The sequence below is a fragment of the Phalacrocorax aristotelis genome, chromosome 2 (genome assembly GCF_949628215.1).
Source record: "Phalacrocorax aristotelis chromosome 2, bGulAri2.1, whole genome shotgun sequence".
In the NCBI taxonomy this organism is placed as follows: Eukaryota; Metazoa; Chordata; class Aves; order Suliformes; family Phalacrocoracidae; genus Phalacrocorax; species Phalacrocorax aristotelis.
The window spans coordinates 114,009,804-114,033,296 of NC_134277.1; the positions used below are offsets into that span (position 1 = coordinate 114,009,804).

General features: G+C 39.0%; 1 protein-coding gene across 1 annotated transcript in view; it reads left to right on the plus strand.

Annotated features, from left to right (window-relative positions):
• The window catches only part of DLGAP1 (DLG associated protein 1), a 435,074-nt gene that overhangs the window by 194,351 nt on the left and 217,230 nt on the right, over nt 1–23,493 (plus strand). The window lies entirely within an intron of this gene.

Consider the following 23,493-nt stretch of genomic DNA (forward strand, 5'->3'; position numbering starts at 1 on the left):
AAGAGATACTGGGTCCATCTCCTGCAGGAGACCTAGGAGGCTAAAGGGACTTTCAAGACAGAACAAATTAGGACTTCAGTTCTTGGAGTAAAAGATGGTCCTTTACTTTTTAGTTGTATGATTAAGGAGTAACAAATAGTGTCTAGTAGTTTCAAGTGGTAAAAATTATTTCCTTCCTTCTTCTCTCCTTTTCATTATTATTTGGATCAAATTGCATGTACTGGCTTCAGCACAAGTATGTTTAAGAGGTTTCAGTTAATTAAGTTACAGGAAACATTTCCAGATGAGTCTAAGAAATTTTAGAAACTGAAGTCACATTGAGCTCATACTCTAATATCTTTTGTCTGATGTTAAAACGTATACTCTGTCACGAAGTATTAAACAATGAATTGTTGTCTTATAAGAAAATAAGAATATATTTTAAAACTTATCAGAAAAGAAGGGGGCAAGGATGATTTCCAATGTGTTTACTGTCTTACTGCCATTTTTCCCATGCCACAAAACCTCCCATTAAGAATTACTGTAGCTCTTTTCAAGTTTATTTATGGAACAGGGCTACGCTTGCAAAACATATTGCACTGATTCAGATCAGTTATGATCAGATTCTAAAAGCTTACTGTAATGAGGCCAGGTGGTTGTTCCAAATTTCTCCCAGTCAATATTTTATGATTTTAATTTGGGAATACCACCGGGATTCATCCTACTCTTATATTATTTCTGATCTATCACAGTGTTTGCTGGTGGGTGGCTGTCATTTGTTGACATGACTTGTTTGTTTTATATGGGTCCACTAATGTTATGCAACTGCTTGGCACTTATATTGTCAAAGGAGAAGTGATAAAAGACTTGTGAGAAATATTTATTATGACCCTTTCTTTACCACAAAAATGTTTCTGCTGCTTTTGTGGAATCATACCACATTTTGCATCCTAGAATGCAGGCGTATTTTCACCTATATAGTTTTGTTCAAAGACTAACAGAATTGAGATTTGAAGTTAACATTTATCAACAGAAAGTTTTTACAGGTAGTGCATTATATGCTTACACTTGTAACGGGAGTAGCTGTAATATTGCAGTGGTAAGAAATGTTTAATTTATAATGTTGGCCTTGCATACACAAAACCCAAAAATCTGTGATAGAAAGCTTATTGATAGAATTCACTTCATGAATGGTATGTGGCCATGGGGCGTTAAAGTGAGATCAGCTCTTCATAGAGCAATAGGCAGCTGTGGTAAAAATACCTGGTCACTCAGATACTCAAAAGCAGTTCCTGGAGTAGTGCAATGAATGTGTAATGCAGTGAATGGGTTTTCCCACACCCCTGAGTTGCTGAATTCTAGAACTCTAAACACAGAGATAACTTTCATCTCTATATTTGTTACTAAACCTTACATATACCAGAAACATGAAATGCAATTAAGTAGTGCAACTGTGAATACTTGAAGCAGTTCAGACATGTATACCTCTGTTCTGGCTAGAATATATATGTCACCAGTTGCTGGGCATTCACCTATTTGCACATGGACTACATATTTGAACCTATATGGCTGATACATTTATTATCTAGGCATAAAACTGCAGTTTGTGTATACAGTATGCATATCTTTCCAAAGGATGACTTAGATTTTGACATATGACAGCACCTAGTTTGTTGTCTTTCAGTAATGACTTCATATTGCTATCCCAGAACCATCAATATACTGTCTTCATTTTCTGTGCTTCAATAATTTCAGGTGCAATATGATGTTTGTTCAGCTGTGCTTGCCATCTCTAAAGTACATTAACGTACACTGAGAGGGCAAAGTGACTGGCACAGAAATGAATAATTGCAATAATGACTAGTTGTTATTCTTGTTTATTCTGAGTATTCTAATTAGCTGCTCAGGAAATAGCTACTTCCTACATAGCTGTCATCTATATTAATTCCTGAGGTGGAATGCAGATGACTTAACACTGAATCCTCCACTTCACCTAGAAATAGTGTTGATTCCTATAGATACCTGTTGTGTAATCCTATGCTGATGTGCTACTACTCCTACTGCCACCAGGCTCTGGCAGCTCCTACAGTGGCCTTAAAAGTGCTGTGGAAGAAGGGGCAGGCTGGAATTCCCTCGTGCAGTGAATTAAGAATATTTCCATCCACCCTTTCTGCTCCTGTTTCTTGCCTTCAACTTTAGTTCAGGAACAAAGACCAACATCCTGCAAAATCTATGGCAAAATAGACCTTTTTTTGGATGAGAATCAGTGATGGTCTTAATTTGCCTTGTGAAACTAGGATGCTGTTGATAAAGTGGATAGCATAGAATTGCAGTAGTATGTACAGGCAGAAGTCTTATTTTGAAAAGTAGAGAGGGAGGGTAAAATAGCAGAGGAAAAGAAGAGGCTGGCCACTGAACTGCAAATGTACTGAAATCTGAGGAGCTGAGCAAGTATTCACTTGCCAAATGAGAAAAACCACGGGTGGGTCTCTCACATTTAAGAGCGAAAAGGTATTTCAGTGCAATTACATAGACTATGTTTAGCCATCACTGAGGCATCAATATTGGAAGGCATAATCAAAATCAACATAATGAAATAGTACATCTTGTTGTCTTGCCAGTCTTTAATGTTTTTGATCATCCTCTATTTTTCTATGGATTTGATGGTATGATTTTCCAAAATTGTTTCCTTCTTCCTGTTCTTTTTGGGGTCCATGGAGAATAGGGTTTTATCATTTGCATAAAAAGGAATAGGAGTTTTTCATCTCTACTTTTATCTGACATGAAATGTTAAGCTTTTACAAATCTTCCAAGTTTCTTAGATCTTTTTTAGTCCATGTGAACTAGAAACCTCTTTTCTGGTGATCTGAAGTAAAGTTTGGTAAATGAAGACACACAGTTTTCACCATGTCTTTCTTCTGCTTGTAGTATCTATTTTTATATAAATTGTTTTGATTTATTTGCTGTTTTGGAAGGATTTTTCATAGAACTTTTAAACAGGAGGGAAAGAGTGACGTTGGAGGATTTCAGCTGAGGTACTGTTTCTGTTTCTGGGCCCTGTGCTTCAGGAAAGATTCAGATCTATAGGATGAAGTTCAGGAAAGAGCAGTTGAAATTATATGGAAACTGATTGTTGAGAAGAAAGGCTTCATTAACAGTGGTTGCTTTAAAAAAAAGAACATGAAGAGGAGATACTATAACCTTTACTTAACCAGGATGCTACTACAAAGACAAAGATAATTTATTTTTCCATTCTATAAAGGTTATTACAAAAGCTAACAGGCTTGCTTTTCAGAAAGGAAGAGTCAAAAGTATATAGGTATATTCAGTTTTGGTAGGAGGGTTGAAAAAATGACCATCTGCAGTCTATTCCAGGTTGATTTTTTTTCTGTGATCGTGAGGAAGGAAGTGGCAAAGCAAAATCCAAATGGCAACATGTAAGAGCTGAGCATGGGAAAAGCAGTTAGTTCTCTGGGGAAGAGGTTGATTTTAAAGCCGTATCTTTGCTAAGCAGGAAGGCTTTGTAAGGCCATGTAAATTTGATTTTTAAGAATTAACACTGTAAAATTATTTAAAAAATAATTAAGACATGAAAAATAGAGTTTATGGAATTGTCTGGGATTCCTTATTCTTTATGGTGATGTTTTGTTGTTAAGTTTTGCAGTTCAGCAATATGCCAATCCTGAGTCTCTAGTTAGCAGGGAGGGTGATTCACATTTGACATATGCGGCTGAGCTGTCAGTTTTCAGCAAAAGAGCAGGGCAGGTCATGTTTCCAGTGTTAATTTAGATTTGACATCTCATTTATACCTGGGAAAGGCTGTTAGAAAATATTAGAACACAAATAATGCTGGCACAGCAGGGTTTTCAAAAAGAGATTGAATTGACTTTCTTCCCACAAAGTTAGGAAATAAATGCACCTGATATCCAAAATCTCTGTGATAATTATAGAAACATGCTACAGTAGATACGGCATTCTCCAGCCATTGGTTTTCTCCCCAGGGAGAAAGAGGCGAAACCTACTGAGTGCTAACAGTAACAAAACTGCTTCCAGTAAGAGTAAAGGTTATCATGTTCTAATTTAGATAAAATTTCTGTGCATGCTCAGATATGAAATATTTCCATTTTATTGTCTGTGTGTACTTACAGCAGCAGAACTAAATGTTATAAGCATCTCTGAACACCATGCATTAAGAAATTGTACCGTTTAGTGTAACATGCCTGTACAATTTTATAGAAACTTTTATTGAAACTTGTTATATATATATATATATATATATATATATAAAGTAAGTCTTTACTGATACAAGAGTATCTCACGTCTATCTGTAAAAATGGGTAACTTTAAATCTTTTCAGTCTGCACCAATATTTATAGATGCTTCCATGATACTATGGTTGGGGGTGGAGGGGTGTGTGCTTATGTTACAGAAGGCAAAAAAAAAAAATCTGATGTTTTGGCCATCCTTTTAGGGGACCAAAGGATGCTCCTTGAGCGCCTCCATATGGCTTCCTCCAGTGAATTTGAATGGTGCATTACTGTTTCATGGTAGTTGATATTTTAGATCTCCTGTAAGAAAATAAAAAGGTACAGGGCAAGTATTTGCATAATTTTGTACTCTTTCAGAAGACCCTGGAATCTGAGGACAAGTGCAAAATTAATTTCCCATGCACCATTTTGAATCCTATGGATTCATCTCGAGCCTGCATGGGATGCCTGAAAGCAAGTCACAGAGGGGGATACAGGAATAAATGGTGTTAGTAGGAAGTCGTCAATCCCCTGAACACACCTGCTAGATTTGCTCCATAATTTCTGTTGTAATTATGAATGCATAATACAGCAAAGTAGCGCTATTTTTAAAAAAAGTCACTACCACTACGGCTCCATACTGGTTACTTGCAACAATTGCACCGTTGTACATTCTGAATATGCAGGGTATTTAAAATATCAGAAACATTAAGAAAAAAATACTAAAGGTAGAGGTCTTTACAGTGTATTTGAGCAGGAAAAAATATCGGTTCTTTTACTACAAAAAAACATGAGGAAGTAAAATACATCTTCCAACTTAGTTTTGCCCACTCAGACTAGAAATATATGTTATCACTGGTAACTCCTAGGCATAACACAAGATTTCTCCAGGCAACTAAGCAAGCTTAAGATACAAAATAGTCACAGTGGACCTATCATAGTTTAAATGTGTAATAAAGTCAGCAATGTCAACTCCAGATGTTCGAAAACATCCGTCAAACTCCAGCAATCTTTGACTTATGTTTCTTTTTATTCATCTGCTGGTTCCTAAATTTAGGACTCCCTTGGATCTTGTTTTCACACAGCCAAGGATTAGAAACTTACTTTATTTTTAATGCAAAGAGTGAGTTTCTCACATTCTTTGTCACATACCATAAAATGTAGCTGTACTGTTCATGCAGACTGGAGGATTTTTCTGGGTACGCTGAGGTGGTACTGCTTGAAGAAGCTATATATGCCTAGTAAATGAAACGTGATCCTGTAGTACAGTTAATTTATTGTCATCCGAAGATGTCTTGGAGCTAATGGTTTGATTCATGAAAGGGAATGACAAATGCAATAGCAGTAAATGTAAGATGATGTTTATCTCAAAAATGTAAATTAATTACTTCCCCTTTATAGAGATTTTTTTAAAGCTCTTCAGGAAAAATGTCCTTCATAAAATTGATAGAATATGTATATTTTACTTCTAAACTAATAAAATTATTAATAAATTAACTTTAAGAATTTCTACAAGTCCACCTTCTCTAATTAAAAAACAGTTCATAGAAGAAATCCATTCAAACCAATATATCCCCCATTTGTCCAGCAGAAAACTTTGAAATGTGTTATTGGGTAGTGGGCTGGGGAGTAATTCACTACTGAAAAGGAAGAAAAAAGCTCAGAATTTAGCAATTGCTTAGGGAGAAGTTTTTTCACTCCAGGCCACATCTATTTAGACAGCAGATACAATATTTTTGTAGATAGAGAGGTGTGTATATAGTTCATTTCTGCAGATCTAGTTGATATGTCATCAAACAACAGCATGAACCTTTCACATCACAGGAGAAAATAATTATTGATGAAAAGGAAAATTGGAAAATTAGACTCCTGAATTGAAATCAGAAGGGTCTGAAAAACAGAGCTGCTGTCTCTTAAAATTACAAAGAGTAGTCCAACTTTTTCCAGTTTCTCCAGTCTCTGTGTAGGCATTAGTCCACTGTTATAACCTCTCTACTTCTCTGGCAAGTTAAGCAAACAACTAATTACACTGTTGGGAGATTTTACAAACACTGGATCTAGTTTTCTTCTTCTGTTTTACTTTCTATCAAAGTTGTTCCTGTCAGTCCTGCAAGTTGTTTCTGACTTAACCGCCTGCGAGTGAGAGAATAGGCCGTCGTGTCTGATGATGCTCTTAAGGCACACAAAGTTGACAGAAAAAGGAGGCCTGAAGAATTGCACTCAAGAGCTGACATGATTGATCACTTTGATGTGTATTAGCTTTCCTTAAGCTACCCTCAGAAAATGACAACATTTCTGAGTCCAGTTAAACACTTTCAGTGCTTGTGGTTCCTTTTAACTAAACATCCCTGTTGTGTGTCATTGGACATGCTCTTAAACACATTTATTGCTGATTATAGAATCAGCATGATACTGACATAAAATTCACTTTAAAAATTTAGTTCCGTACAACAATTTTAAGCCATTTCAGTATCGTAAGACTTAAAGTCACATCATATAGTGAAATAGTGTGCTGATATAAAGTATATATTTCAGATGTCTGAAGACATGGCAGATGACTTTACAATTGTCATGTTTCTATCTTCTAGTGGAAATAAAATCTAAACACTTTTTATCTGTCATTATTCTAATGCTATAAAAAGTCTACATCAGTATTTTCAGATCTAGCTTTACCCTCAAAATAGCAGTAAAAGTAGCTTTGTGGTGGCCCATGTCACTGTGTCTCAAGTCTTCATTTTACAAATAAAAACAACTTGAGTGTTGCATCATCACTTTATTTCCTGAAAGTCAAGTATGATTTGTTTTATCTCCAGTTATTATCATTAATGGCTGAATTTTGCAACACAAATAATCAATCATTTAGGCAATGCAAGCCTGCTATTTACCCTTTTTCTGGTGAGATCCCTTCTAGGAGAAGGGAAGAGCTTGTATTGCTATGGAAATATTATATTTTTAAGAGTTTTTTATTATTTAAGAATATTAGAAAAGTATTTTTAATGAAATTATAATCTGATTTACTTTTAAACTGAAGAAATGTATTTTGAGTCTTCCTTCTTAAAAGTATTTCTTAGTTGGAAAGGGAAAATCAAAAGTGCCCTGCTTTAGGGAGAAGAAAAAGTGATATATGTGCCACTGATTCCAGTTTGGACCTTCAGCTTTCCATCATTTAATATTCCCAGTTGCTTGCATTTATTTCATACACAGCATTAAGATAAACACAACATCCAGAGCATGTGATTTTGTCTGAACCAGAACAACTGCGGAAGAGACACAGACAGTCCCTGTTATTATGTACAAAGATACATTTGATAGGAAGTCCAGAAACTATAAATTTCAGTTCCAGCTCTCCTCCTAATTGCTATTAATATTTCTACTTCCTTCACAGTACACATGGCTTGTATTTCTACCTTTGACAGTATCTTTTCACAAACAAAATATTGGCCAGCTTCTTCAAGGTCACTTTAAGTAGAGCTGGGAACAGACTTCAGATTTCTATTACGTTGGCATCGAGACTCATCTGCTTTGCCAGTCTTTCAACAGGATTATGGAAAATAATTTTTATATTGCAAAACATTTGCACTTAGAAGTTAATTTGGATGGTGTGGTAATGTTCATGTTTATGTTTTCAGCTAAGAAAAACTATTCCTCTGAAACAGTTTTGTATTCATCTAAATGTGTATATTCAGAGCTTGTTATGGGATGTTTTGCCCATTTCTTATAAGCAGGACATCTGCTGATGTAAGCTGCAAAACTGTTAAAATTTGACTTAATAAGGTTGTCTTTCAACTCAGTCTGGAAGATGTAACCTAAGTTCTGTAAGGACATGGGATGTCTCAAGCTATTTCTAGTCATGCATAAAGCCGTTCCCTTACAATTCCAGTTTGAATCCTGCACAGCTCAGCAGGTTTAAAGTGTCATTTCCATCTAAGAGATATTTGGCATCTCTATGCTATGAGATTTTGGTGAATTTGTCTTCCAGTTCACTGTCCAAGGAGCTTTGTTAGCTCTTTCATGCAGCACGGAAGCTTAGCATTTGCTGGGTTCATGGCCCAGCAAAATGGGATCCTGATTTCATAGTAAAAGCTCATGCCCCCAGAGGCATATTAAACTGAGCATTTGCAAGGAGTGGCAAAGTGATTATTACTATACTAGTATCTGAAATCAGGTAGAGAATTAGAATATAGATAAAAGAAAACTGGCTTGGCCTTCTTTAAAGCCTCCATAATTTTTTTGCCCCAACTCTTGATTTTTTGGGTCTGACTTACACTTCAATAACTCTGCCTTGGCCATTCTCTTATGTTAAAAAAACACACGCAAAAAGTGACCACGTTCAAAGCTGATGCCATTGATAACATATAGGCATTTGTTACACAACCATTACCCAGATTTAGCTCAATCTGATATCATTCCCTTTTTGTATTAAAATAGGTCCTAATTCATCTTTCAAATTACCTTTGGCAGTTAACTGAAATGGCTACTTCAGGGGCCCAGCTACTCTCTGTTTTTCATGTAATCAATATAGACAGGCCTTGGGTTTGCACACTAGGTAACTAAATTTAGGTAGGTTTAATTCAAGTCATAGAGCTCAACAGTCCTTACTAGAACTGAGCCCAAGGAGGTGATTTTCCCATATTCCCGCAAGAAAATACAAGGAAGGGAGGCAGAGCTCAAATACTCTGATGTCCAGGCCATCACTCATTAGAAAATAATTCTTTCCCAACAGCCCTTCACCACTGCGGATAGGAAGCTTCAAATCAGGGAGTAAAATTGGCATCACACAGTGAGGAGGGTCATCAAGATGATTAGGGTGTTGCAACATGGGGAAGCTGAGAGCTGGATCTCCTCCGTGTGGCTCAGAGAAGAGCAGGAATATATTGCTGTCCTCAGCTATACCAGTTGACAAACAAAATCCATGTTTTATATTAGGGAAAATAATTTTCAGTTAGGGTGGTCGAGCACTGGAGCAGATCTCTGGGAGAGGCTGTGGCATCTCCATCTTTGGAGATACTCAGAACTTGACTGGACATGGCCCTGAGCAACCTGATCTTATTTTGAAGTTAGCTATAACTTTGAAGTTGGCCTTGCTTTGACCAAAGGGTTGGACCAGATGATTTTCAGAGGTCCCTGCCAACCTAGGTTATTTTATGACTCTGCCCCGCGAAGCTGCCTGATTTGGCAGCGCATAGCTGCACAGCGTGAAGAAAGCAGATGCTGTTGTACAGCACGCACCTGCCTTGCCCACCCTGGGCCTCATGCTGGGCTCTCAAGATTTTTTTCTGTGTGGACAGGAGGAGCACATGCCAGTTGAGCCACAACACTCTTCTGCTGCTCCTGTGATATGGTCACCTCTGTGGTACTGGCACTATTATTTTGCTCCCTGTGCAGCAGAGAACTGAATATGGAGACTTTGAATTCGTCATAGCAACTTTGATCTTTCTGTTTCAAAGTACTTTGACAATTTCTTTTAAAACACCTGAGGAATAATAGCTCGGTCTGGGAGCCAGCAGGTGTTTACACACTTTTTAAATGCACATATTATTAAAAATTGAAGTAAAACCTTACAGTCATTTGTGCTAATCTGTGTTAGGCTATTACAGAGCTGTTTTGTACTGCATTACGCAGATATTAACCAGGAACTTTCAAAATGTTTTTGAGGAATTCTTCACTGTCTCCAAATATGACATGGCAACATGCTTATGTCAATACAGATAAGGGCTTAAAAAAATTGGGGAAAAGTGAATATGCTTCCAGTGTTCAGGCATGGACATCTGGTATCAAACAATTAATTGCATTGAGAAGCAGGACTCTGTGTTTGGGGTTGCCATAGACTGAATGTAAACAGCTACAGAATTTGGCCCATATTCTTCAGGAAAAAAATAAAGCGCAAGTGTAGGTAAAACTATTAAAAGTTGTGTGAAGTTCTGATTTCTTTTTCTATTATGCCACCAAATTTTGCAACAGATGTGTAGTTCTTTATGATGCGTTATTGTCCACTTCCTAGTCCAGCATTCATTCTGTTTGCTTTGTGTTTGCTGGAGAAAAGGGAGATAAGGATGGGACAGCTAACATGAAAGCCTCAATTTCACTTATTTTACTATTTAGGTAGGGACTAGAAAGGTTGCACTTCAAAGGCTACGTGGATTTTGTTTAACGTTATTCAGCCATAGCACAGAATTACGTCAGTAGCATGTTTTCCAAGATGCTTTCTGGCATTTAGTGTGAATAGGCTGCAGAAAATACAGAAGGACATTAAGATAAACAACCCTTCTTTCTCCCTAAGCACAGCTGTCAGCCGAAGAATGATTTAAGGCCTTTGCCCAGAATTGCAGCACTTGTGTGCTCGACACATCACAGGGTACCTCTGCTTTCTTAAGCAGCACAGTCTTTGATTTCCACTCCAAATATCTTGCAGTGTCAAACAGGCAGATTTTGATTAGAGGTGTGTTGCAAATATTTTGTCTGACCCAAACAGAGTGCTGAAACTGACAGGGACAGATGTACGTCCATGCACCTGTATACATACAAAATTGCATTGGCTGCACTTTTTGCACTTTTTAGTATTTTGCAACTATGACAAGATGATGTTTTGTTCTTTTTAGTGCTATGATTGTAATCAATTATATTTTTTTCAGTGTTGTAAAGTGTTTTTGAAGGTTCTCTATGATCAGAGAATAAAGGAGCCTCGCAGACTTTGTAGCAGAAAGCAAACTTTTCTAGACGCCCTGAAACCTACTGAAGAGGAGGTGAAAATTAGTGTAAGAATTGTGTGTCCCATGTGGTATAGTGCACAATATGTTTAAGGGAATTTAAAGGAGGTGCATATGCAAAAGTAGTCAGTACCTAGGGATATTATCAGTTTATGCCTCATTTACTTGATGTTTTTATTTCAGAGATTTATTAAAGTGGTTTCATAGAAAAGAGATAAAGCTGCAAAATGTAATGTGCAATACAGTGCGCCAACTTTTCTATGAAAGCATATAAAGAGAAATTTGCTTTTTTGTATTCATTTTCAACAGACTTCATTTTCCAGATTTTACTTCGTATTAATTATAATTTGCTTGTAAAATAATAAGGAGTTGAGAAAGTGATTTACAGGTCACCAGTCTGTAGAGGAAAATCAGGAAAGCTGAAACTGAATCATTGACACAGCATTATGTTTACAGCTCTTTGTATGAAAGGAGAATTTTCTAATGATGACCTGATTCTGGCAGCGAACCAGCTTTCCACCACTTTTTGCAAGTGGAGCTCAAAATCAAACAAAACCAAAACAAAAAAATGTACAGATTCTTATCTTTTTTAGCTTTCCCTGTTTAAAATACTGGAGAGTGTTTTCCGTCTCAGCCACGAACCAAACACAGGTTGGACTCAGGTTTGGGGAGCTGAGCATCTATTGTCGTTTCAGGTGCTCTAAGTTATTCTGCCTGGCTTGGAGCTTCAATAAGGCACAGCTCAGGTCTCACTCCTAGTTTGTACCTGCCAGCCCCACACAAATGTCTCAGGAACTGAAGATTCTTAAGGCATCCAAAGTGGCACAAGCTGCCTATGTTTAGGTACCTGAATCCTGCCTCTTACTGTACCACTTGGAGGGTCTTGTTGCTGAGGCAGCAAACTGAGTTTTCACTGCAGGCTTTCTGCATAACTGCTGGCAAATTTCTTCCCATATACTGGTGGGTTTGGTCCAGTTCCATGAAAGGCCCTACTGTTCGTCTGTCTTGACAAAATCAACTGGAAGATTTATGTGAAAAGATCTCTGGCTAGCACGGACCACAGCTTTAGCTGTGATTTCAAGCAGGTGCCACTTGTGCCCTACTCAAATAGTACTAGAGGAGTGAAAAGCTGATAGACAGTTTGGGAAAGGAACTCTTTGTTCTAATATTTGTAGATGAAGCTTTTGGGACTTAAACTGCCCTAAACCATAAATGTCAATACAGGCTATGTAGGAATTGTGTGTGATAATTAATATTAAGTGTGTTAGGAATGGTAAATCAGCTACTTTTGTATGCAAAGTGGTTTTATCTTGCTGAGTACCATAAGAGCAGTCTTGTACTTAATTAATACATGATTTTCTAGTAAAGGGAAGTTTTAATTAAATAATGAAATGCTCAGTGATCTTAGCAATTCTGAGTATTTTGACCCTTACTATCTTCACTCAGAGCACTTTTATGTATTGGTATGACTGTTTGTGTCAGCTCAACAGCGATAGCTTCCACTTTGGAAGAGGATAAAAAGGGACATATATTTTTATCAGCCTTGCAAAGTTGTCAAGACAGCTTACCAGCCTATGTGCAAAATCTTTTTCCCGCGTTCTACTATGATGATTGAAGAAAATATTTTCTGTCGGTGTCTCAGCCTACATCTTCGTAACACAAGCCTTAAAAATTGTCACTTAACTTGTAGGTGTTTTGAGGAAATACGTGCAGAATTAAAACATGTTAAGATCCTCAGATGAAAATGTTATATTTCTCCTCCTAATTATCATCAGTGCTCTAGCTAGTAAGATCTTGGGTCTGAGCTGTGACCTTGAGCTTGAAAAAAATACTAATTAACAGTCTTTGAAAACTGCTAATTAACCCAGCCAACCATTAAATTGTTTAGATTACATTTGATAGTATTTCATTAATATAAAATATAAACTCAGACTTTGTTAATGTATGAAATGCCGTTTAAATTATCACTCACTCCTTAATAATGTTTCAGATTTTACAAAAGTTTTTTCTCACTAAGGTAGATATTATTATATCCTTTGAAAAAATTTTATTATGTAAGGTATTTTATTAAAATCCAAATTCAGCAGAAGACTTAGGCATTTCCTTAATTTCAACTTCTTATTTGCAAATTAGCATTTCCTTGTTTACTAAGTAGAGATCAGTGTTGAATTCCTGTCCAGAACTGACAGACCAATTAGTTAAAATAGCTGGTGTTGGAGCTTCTCCGTGTGGTAGGGATAGACAGCTATGGTGGTGTCCTCTATAGATTTATTTGTAAAAACTGGTGTTGGGGATGTCTCAATCAGTATTTAAGTGAAAGGGAAAGAGATTTGACATGAGGCTGGAGCATCCTTAGGGTCCTGTGCAGTGTGGGACAGCCTAGAGGTACTGCAGATCACGTATATGCTCAACACAGTCTAAAGTCTATTTAAGGCTTTCAGTCAAATGCCAGCCAGAATTCAGCCCACAGAAAGATGGGTTAAAACCAATCTTCTTCCCACCTCTAAAGGGGGGGCGCAGTGCATTCCTGTCCCACATAGCGGGGCAGTTCAGAACCCGCCTGTTGCTTTAAGTGTATGTAACAGGAGGCAGAAACAGCTGGGGCTGTTTGTCCTTACAAATAATAACATGCTACAGCTTTCTGAAGGAGCTTGTGTTCCTGTAAGGGTTTCTAGTACAAATCCTGAACGTTTGGTTTGCAGCTGCCTTGTGTTTGATCCTCTCTCACTCTGTAAGGGCGCCCGCACCGATGGCATGCTGTGTTCCTTACAGCACGCTGCGTCCCTGGCCTGCCTCGTGGACTGATAGCCCACAGAGCTGGTGGGACACAATCTCTGTTTTTTTTTCCCAAGGCCATGGCAACTTAGAAATTTAATTATAGAAATGACATTTCTTCCTCCGTTCTTCAAGAGGGAGAGGGGAGAAAAAAAAACCCTTTAAAAAACTGTGAAAACCTTTAATTGTAGGTCCCTTTACTAGTAAGGGTATCATTTACTAAATAAACTATATTCAGAACTATGTAAGTTGTATATTTCCCTGACACAGAAGTCTCATTCATTTAGAACTGCTGGAAGAAGTGGTTCATTGTTTGGACAGATTGCTGAAAAGGGGATTTTTAAATTTTTTTTTAAATTGCAATTTTCTGTTGGGGAGCTGTGAGAAGGAAGCCTTCCCCTTAAAACTCCAGGAGTTAGCCACATAATTTGTTTAGCCCTTCCCACTGCAGCAGGGAGTCAGCGCACAGCCATCTTCAGCCAAAGTAGCCCTGTTTGTGCAAGACAACCTCCCTTCTGAACACCTTCCTCCTGGTAGGCTTTGTCCTAAAAAAAAAAAGAGAGGTCCCTGAACAGGATAGACTTCCTAGTTGCACCATAAAGAGACAAATCCAGCTGCTTTCTTTTTTTAATGGTCACTGTTGTCCTTGCATTAGAAATCAGAGGAGTTAGGACATGGGGCCATGAGCTTTGTGGTTCTCAGCTCAGTGCAAGGCTCATTACATCTGGCTGCATATGGGTTGAGATCAGTGAAGGAAGGTGTGGGTGAAGACGCTTTGGCTGAGCAGGAGCTGCTGCAGCATCTCCCCAGCGGACATGCAGTGTCTGCAGTCTGAATGCTGTTAACTGTGGCTGCCATCCCATGACCAAGCGTCTGCCTCCCCCAACTTTCCACAGAGCTGACAGACAAACTTAACTAGTCCTTTGATAATTAAGGAGTGAAAACATCAAATCCTTAGACATAGCCATTAGCACCTTTTATAGTGTCAAGTTAAGTCAGTGGTGTGACGGCAATGTAACAAGCTGTGAAAATGTCTTTAGCCCACAGTGCAGTAGGACGGTACGTGGGATCACTGCAATGAAGGTTAATGCCTGAATGGTGGAGCATAGTACAGTATTTCATCCTAGGCAGTATGGTGTATGTATCCTTGGACAATAAACAGTTCCTGAGCTGTCCAGGTTACCATGAACTGTCACTATCCCAATAACCCAGCACCTACAGATACAGTTTTCATCTTTCTGGGGCAGGCAAATTTGCATTTTTAATTCAGAGGAATCTCATTACTTTTATCCCAAAGACTGAGAAATGCTAAAACAAGATAAACAAGGAAAGCCTTCGGCCCTTTTGCAGTAAATGTTGTTTTTACATTTCAAAATGGATTTAATTGAATGGATGAAATTCAGTTCCAGAAGCCCAGCAATGCAGCTGAAAGAAAGTGGAGTAATCCCACATTTGATCATCTTTTTTTTTTTTTCAGTTAAAACTTGTCAAAAGACTAATTTTGTTATGACAGTAGCTTTTTCAAATTAAATATCTTCAGCCTTCTCTATCTGCCTAGGCAAGAACAACATATTGGAAAGTTGCAAATGCAATGAGATAAAACATCATTCAGCAGAAGGAGACAAGCTTGGCAGTAGTGTATGAATGGGATACTGATATTGTACTTGGCATCATGAGCGGGACTGTGGGTGTGCTGGCTTTGGCTGGGATAGAGTTAATTTTCTTCATAGTAGCTAGTATGGAGCTGTGTTTTGGATTTGTGCTGGAAACAGTGTTGATAACACAGGGATGTTTTCGTTACTGCTGAGCAGGGCTTATACAAAGTCAAGGCCTCTTCTGCCTCTCACCCCACCCCACCAGCGAGTGGCTGGTGCCTCTGGGGCACCAGCTGGGGGTGCACAGGGAGCTGGGAGGGGGCACAGCTGGGACAGCTGAACCCAGCTGACCAGAGGGATATTCCATACCACATGACGTCGTGCTCAGCACATAAAGCTGGGGGAAGAAAGAAGGGGGGGACTTTTGGAGTGACAGCATTTGTCTTCCCAAGCAACCATTATGCCTGATGGAGCTCTTCTTTGCTGGAGATGGCTGAACACCTGCCTGCCCATGGGAAGCAGTGAATGAATTCCATGTTTTGCTTTGCTTGTGTGCGCAGCTTTTGCTTTATCTGTTAAACTGCCTTTATCTCAACCCACGAGTTTTCTCACTTCTCTTCTGTTTCTTTCTCCCATCCCGCTGTAAGGGGAGCGAGTGAGTGGCTGTGTGGTGCTTGGTTGCCAGCTGGGGTTAAACCACAGCAGTGGGATATTTGGGAGCCCACTAAACCCTGTTGTGAGGCGAGCTGCAAGCAGCTCAGATACCTGAAGACAGTGAAGAGGCATATTGCAGAGCTGTTGATTAGTAGAAGCATACACCCTTCCAATGTCATTATCTATAGTGTTACAAATGGTGAATATAATGGTCTGGGCCGTCCCACCACACCGAGGGCCTTTCTCATGCACCCAAATAGACATTGTGGCTTTTCAGGGATTTTATTTTCCACTATTAAGGCAGGGGAATAACTAGCCTGATACCTAGTAAGACTGGAGCACAGAACAACTTAGGAATTTGATCAAATTATAATAACTGACTATGGTAAAAGATTGTGTAGGGTTTTTTAGTGGCCATTGGTCTTTCATTATTTTTACTCTTTTTCTGAGATACACAATGGGGCTCCACATTCTCATTATACATAACACAATATTATTAAAACAGAATTGAAAGCATAACATTGCTTACAGCTGTACAATAGTTCATAAGTTATAGTGTGTAACTTATTCTTTGGACTCCGTTCTGTCTTCAAAAGTAAAATTGGGAAACAACTTGTTGTCTTTTTCAAAGATAATATTTCAGTAATGTAAAATAGTGCACAATGTCATTCTGATCTTAAGAAAATAGTTCTCTAAAGAAACCCGTGTAAGCATTTCACCATTCATCTTCCTTGACATCCTTCATCTTTTTCATAAAATGATGCATTTCAGATTCCAGGTCTGTCAGCTCTGCTAGGTATCTAAAATTGAACTTGGACTATTGCCTTCTTACTCTTAAGTATTTTCTTCAAATGTGTGATTTCAGTGATATCTGAACAAGCCAATTTATTTAGACCTTTCATTCATTTTCTCCCGAATGATATTTAGTCCAAAACCCACAGAAATAGCTTTAAATGAGTTTTCTTTTTTAACCTCTGTAGATCTTGGCTGAGGCCGAAGTCCTGCTATGTGTTATTTTCATTGTTTGCATTACCAACAAAGAACCTCTAGAGCGCAAAGTCCAGTGCACCTGGAATTTGCTGTGCAGCCTCCTTCACCCATCTCACCCCACACCAGCTTTTGCAGAGTACAGACGTACACTCATTTAGTTACAAATCTGTTGAATTGTTTGTAAGGATGCTGCTTGTTCCTCTGGAGCTGCTGTAGTAATTATCATACTTATATAAATCAGTCTTGACAAAAGTTTTTGAAAACTGCACGGTTGGAAATCATAACTCTCTCAGCCTCACATGCTCAGACCTTTTGGTCTCTCTTGTGACCATGTGCACTTCTGTAGTAGTACTGTGGAAGAGTAACTCAGCGGTTTTTTCTTATATTTTCTGACTTGGGAAAAGTGAAACTGGATTTTGACTAGGATAGGTGCACAAAAACATTTAATTTAGAGCTGAAAAGACTTTCTATGCTTGAGGGCTTCACTGGTTTCCTTCCACTCTGTCAGCTGGTCTATTAAAAAGATAGAATCCCTGTCTGCACAATTGTACTTTTAAATATCTACTGTACCTCTCTCTTATTTATCTCAGAGAGTTTTCAGTTGGGGTTGTTTTGCTGGGTTAGACTTTTTTTTCCAATTAGATCCAAGTTATATTTAACATCAGACCCCGCCTGGAGTACTGCATCCAGCTCTGGGGCCCCCAGCACAAGACAGACATGGACAGACCTGTTAGAGCAGGTCCAGAGAAGGGACAGGAAGACGATCTGAGGACTGGGACAACTCTCCTATGAATAAAGGCTGAGAGAGTTGGGGTTGTTCAACCTGAAGAAGAGAATGCTCTAGGGAGATCTTATCACAGCCTTTCAATATACAGAGGGGGCTTATAAGAAAGATGGAGAATGACTTTTTGCCAAGGCCTGTAGAGACAGGACAAGGGGCAACAGTTTTAAACTGAAAGAGGGTATATTTAGATTGGATATAAGGAAGGCATTTTCTACAATGAGGGTGGTGAGAACAGGTTGACCAGAGAAGTTGTAGATGCCCCATCATTTGAAGCGTTCAAGGTCAGGCTGCACAGGGCTTTGAGCAACCTGATCTAGTGAAAGATGTCCCTGCCCATGGTAGGGGGGGGCTTGGACCACATGATCTTCCAGTTCAAACCATGCTATTGTTATACGATTGGGGTAACTTTGGTAGATATAAGGTGAGCATAGAGAGAACACAGAATTGCTTTAAATTTTATGCATTATAACCTGGAGTTTCAATTCAGATCCAAGCTACAGGAGACTAAGAAGGAAATCAGATTATTGCCTGAGAGCTGCTATTGGCCTCTGTATTTCCAACAGTAACATAATATATAGTCAGACTAGGCTGATCATAGGTACAGGAGCCTTTGATGTGAAATTACAGCAGAAACCATGCATTTTGGAATAACATTTCCTTTAAATCTTGTGCTGTACAGTAATGGATTGGCTCATCAACAGTGGGCCAAGGATCACAGTAGGTTTTAATCAAGCAGTACCCTCTTTTGTAGCTCCAAATAGGCCTGACTGTGGTGAAAAATCTGTTGACATCTGGTAAAATATGTTTTACTTGACTGATCCATATGATCACTGCATTTTTCCAAACAGTAGTTATTAGGTTGGTGTTGCCTAGACCTCAGGGAGTTTCCGCCTTGAAATAAAGCAAATTGTTTATGTAGTTTCTAAGTAACCTCTATATATGTCTAAAAAAAGCATCAATATCTTTCAAATATCATGAGGTAATTAATGTCACTTTCCTTTTGCCCCAGGTGGCTTAGTCTTGTATACAACATTCTTGAGTTACAAATTAATAATGAATACAGCACTGGAATTTATCCCTAAAACTACTCAAACTAAAAATTAAATGTGGATAAATCAGCATCACTTGTCACAATGTCTGAAATCTTTAAAATATTGAGAATTTAAATAGGATTTTAAGATTTATCTCACCATCGCTGTAGGAAAGACTAAGGATCGCAAAACAGGATTACTAGTCGTCAAACCAAGAACCTAAGGAAGAAAATAATGTTTTTATAGCATATAAACAAAATAAACCAGTGTAAACGTGTTCACTGATCTCTTCTCCCTGGTACCCACCAATAGGACGTGTAGGAAGGGTTCACAGCTGTGCCAAGGGAGGGTTAGACTGGACATTAGGAAGCATTTTGTTACCGAGAGGGTGGTCAAACACTGGAACAGGCTTCCTAAAGAGGTGGTCAATGCCTCAAACCTGTCCATGTTTAAGAGGGGTTTGGACAATGCCCTTAACAACATGCTTTAACTTTTGGTCAGCCCTGAATGGTAAGGCAGTTGGGCTAGAGGATCATTTTAGATCCCTTCCAACTGAAATATTCTATTCTACTGAGTGTGGCAGATAAGTGTTACTTTGACCTTCATTCTGCTTTAACAAAGAATAGAAGAACAAACCCAGGTCCCATCAGTGCCAAAACACAGTATTATCAATACTCTAAGGAAGAAAATGGCTAACCTCAGGATATTCTATGAGGAACATGCTCTTACATTAGACACATCAGTCTTTCTCTAAATTCTTGTAATCTTACTGGAAAATTAATTTTACTTTCTGCAATTATGTTCCAGTTACACTGTGTGTAGCTTCTGCCAGCAGTGACTTCACAGTTTTAATATTCTGTTCTGTCCAGAAGTTTCAATACCTGTTGATTTCAGTCTTTCAGCACAGACCTCAATAGAGAGAATAAATGGAATGACCCTTTGAGGGAAAGGACTAAATTAATTGTGGCTTTCAACTTACTTTGAAAGACAAGGTGTAATGAAGTTAATTTCATACTCAAGTGTATGCTTGAGTTCTTGGAATACTTTTTGATGTTGTCTACCTCATTGTTGATCCATTTTTTTTTCTCTGACATTCAAGTGAAATTCTGAGCTTATGATACCACCTAATGGGACAACATAATAAGATATCATTTATCATAGAGCTGTGAACGTAGATATTGTGAACTGTGCACCTTAACCCTGTCTGGTTTCCCTCAAATTCTTTGTTTTATTTCAATTTTTGGAACCACTTATCAAGTACCTCAATTTTTTTCTGTCCAAGAGAAATTACTTTTTTGATGAGGTAAATGAAACAGCCAGTTGTGTCACTGTGAATGTTCTTGAGCTGAACTCTCAAACTATTGTTTTACCAAGAGAAAATATAGTTGTTTTTTTTTAAAAGCCTTCTATATATCATAGCTTATGACCTTTGCTCTTTTTGTTTCTGTATTGGGTGCTGGCAGAAGGGCTGCAAGGCAGCCTCTGTGAGGAGAGGTCAGGGCTGCCCTGTGAAGGAGACAGCTGGTTCCAGCTGGCACCATCGGACCCACCGCAGGGCACAGCTGAGCCCAGCAGTGACCCTGGTGGTGGCTTTATGATAACATATTTAAGAAAGGGTAAAAACCACTGCACAGCAGGTGTGAGAGAGAGAAGAGAGAAAAATATGAGAGAAACAACCTTGCAGACACCAAGGTCAGTGAAGAAGGAGGAGGCAGAGGTGCTGCAGGTGCCAGAGCAGAGATTCCCCTGCAGCCCATGGTGAAAACCCTGGTGACACAGGTTGTCCCTCTGCAACCCGTGGAGGACCAGAGTGGAGCAGATATCCACACTGCAGCCCGTGGAAGACCCCAGAGTGGAGCAAGTGTACATGCCCTGAAAGAAGCTCCACCCGGTGGAGAGACCATGCTGGAGCAAGCTGCTGGCAGGAGCTGCTGCCTGTGGAGAGAAGCTCACACAGGAGCAGGTTTTCTGGCAGGACCTGTGGCCCCATGGGGGACCCATGCAGGAGTAGTCTGTTCCTGAAGGAATGCACCCTGTGGAAAGGAACCATGCTTGAGAAGTTCTTGAAGAAATCCAGCCTGTGGGAAGGACCCACGTTAGAGTAGTTTGTGAAGGACTTTATCCCATTGGAGGAACCCCACTCTAGAGCAGGGGAACAGTGTGATGACGAAGGAGCAGTAGAGACGAAGCATTATAGACTGGCCATAACCCACGTTCCCCATCACCCTGCGCCACTGGTGGGCAGGTAGAAGAGCTGGGAATGGAGGAATGAAGTTGAGCCAGGGAAGAAGGGTAGGGGTGGGGGCAAGTGTTTTTAGTTTTATCTTTGTTTCTCACCACCCTACTCTATTTTTAATTGGCCATAAATTAAATTAAATTAATTTCCCAAGCGAAGTCTGTTTTGCCCATGATGGTAAGTAGTGAGCGATCTCCCTGCCTTTATCTTGATCCATGAGCTTTTTCTTCTTATTTTCTTCCCCTTTTTGCTGTTGAGGAGTGAATGAGGAGGAGTGAGAGGGGGGCAGTGAGAGAGCGACTGGGTGGGTGCCTGGAAGCCAGCCAAGGTCAAACCCACCACAGTCTTCTACTTCTGTGAAGAATTTGGACTGTATCCCACTCGCTGAAAACATCCACTAACATAATAGACTGAAGATTGTACTATCATTGGGAAATTTATGTGTGACATCAATCCATGAAAACTATGCTATGCCCCTCTATTCTCATAGCACTCACAAGGAAGAAAACACACTGTGGAAATATTCGTAAGATGTTTGCACTGGGATGTGGAACACTCTCACCCATCTAAAATTAATCCAATGTTGCTTTTTCTGAGTTTTCCGAAATTTCATTGAATCTACTTGTTCTCTAGTTGGTGAACATTGATAAGACAGCTCTAAACAAGCTGCCAATTTTAATTAAAGCATCAACTAGTGCAAGCTATTAAAATACTGTTTGAATGTAATACCCTTTTCAAGCCTAGCTTGCACTTGCAAGTCCTTCAGGATTGAGAAATGCAGTGTGTATTCAGTTAGGAAGTCAGGGCTCTGCTCACCATGAAAGTCTTCTGTATACAGCAAGTTTCTTTTCAAGCTGGGGTACTCCAAATTAAGCTCAGGTCAGCTGCATTCAGCTTTTAATACAATGCCTGATCTGTATCCCCATTCTGGAGCTATTGCTGGAGCTAAGCGAGTCTAAGCTTGGCTACAGCAGCATGGTTTGGGTTTGGTGTTTTGCTTTGCCCACCCAAAGCTTCTCTGTTTATCAGTGGTGATTTTTTTTCCCATTCTATGTTATGCCTTCTCTGAGTTTTTCTAGCTGTAGGAACTTCCTTAGTATATTCTCTGCTGACAGTGCTTTTGCTGAAATGAAGCATGATCTTGCTGTTGCTAAGATAGGGAGTACATTGAACTCTGTTTTGGAGACTGTGCAGCAAAGTAAGCTTAACATCGACAAAACTGTGTCTGACATGTATTCGTCACAAAATGAATTGCTTTAATTGCTTCTTCATACTCACTCTGGCTCATAATTTGCGCATGGGCTTATTGCAGCCATCATCATATAATAATGTAGGGCACCTGGATGTCCGCAACACAGAGCTATAGCAAAGTGTAAAGGCAATGTAAAGCCACCTTTGTTTCTCCTTACTTTGGCTGTACCAATGATTTTGTCTACTGACTTGCACCAGAATGTTCAATGGTAATTTGTACTGCTGAGCAGCAGAAGTTTCACAACACTGTAATTACAGGCTCTTGCTTGGAATGTTTGTATGCTGTGATACTAGCAGGATGTAATTACAACTTTAGTGTATAAAGTAGTGGAAGTGAATCCCTAAAGATATTCTATACTAGGGTAAGTGTATGCCGAATTATGCTCAGAGCTGACAACACTCGCACATTTGGGATGAATTTTCAGAGGTAGAAAATGCTTTGGTTTAAATGCAAATAGCCAGGACAGTTTCTCCACTGAGTGAATTGGCTGTGATCTGCAGCTCTAGTAATTCATAGAGACTGGTAGGGAACGGAATCTAAATCAATACAGCATTCAGTGCAATATTCCTGTTTTAGAATATGACATATGACATCTACTGTAATTACCCACATTATACTGAATACTGCTCTGTCCTGAAACTGAAACCAAGTTGGTAAATTGCAGCAATCAACGTGTATGAGATGTCTTAAAGAGGGAACCTGGATATAGGCTTAGATTCAATATCAGCAATGTTTAAGTGAGTATTGAGGGAAGAAAATGTATGCTGATAAAGTATGCATATTTTATTAATTAGAAAGATGTTGCAAGCACCTCTAGGAGAAACAAACAAATCTCAATCTGGATAAAATATCAGATGTTCAGCTTGAAAAAATGAAAATTGATTAACTTGAAGAAAGGAAGCCAAACCTATGCACCCTTAGGGTGGTCAGAACACTTGGAAAGCAGTTTTTTGCCGTGAGAGTTACATTAGAGGACACAAGATGCATTCTGAACTTCTCAGTTTTTCAGAAAGAAAAGTTTGATGCAGCTTGGTCTTCCATGTCAAGTCTCTGAGTAGGGTGTTAACACATCTTTTTTTAAATGCCTCCAGTGAAAGCATGTTCGGAGTTTTGTATGTGACCCTCAGCAACTGCAGGTTAGACAGCTGCTGATAAATTCAACATTCAAAAACCTCCATCAAAACAACATATACATTACTGGAAGGACTCATCTTCATTTCAACACACTTAAGTACCAAAGAGA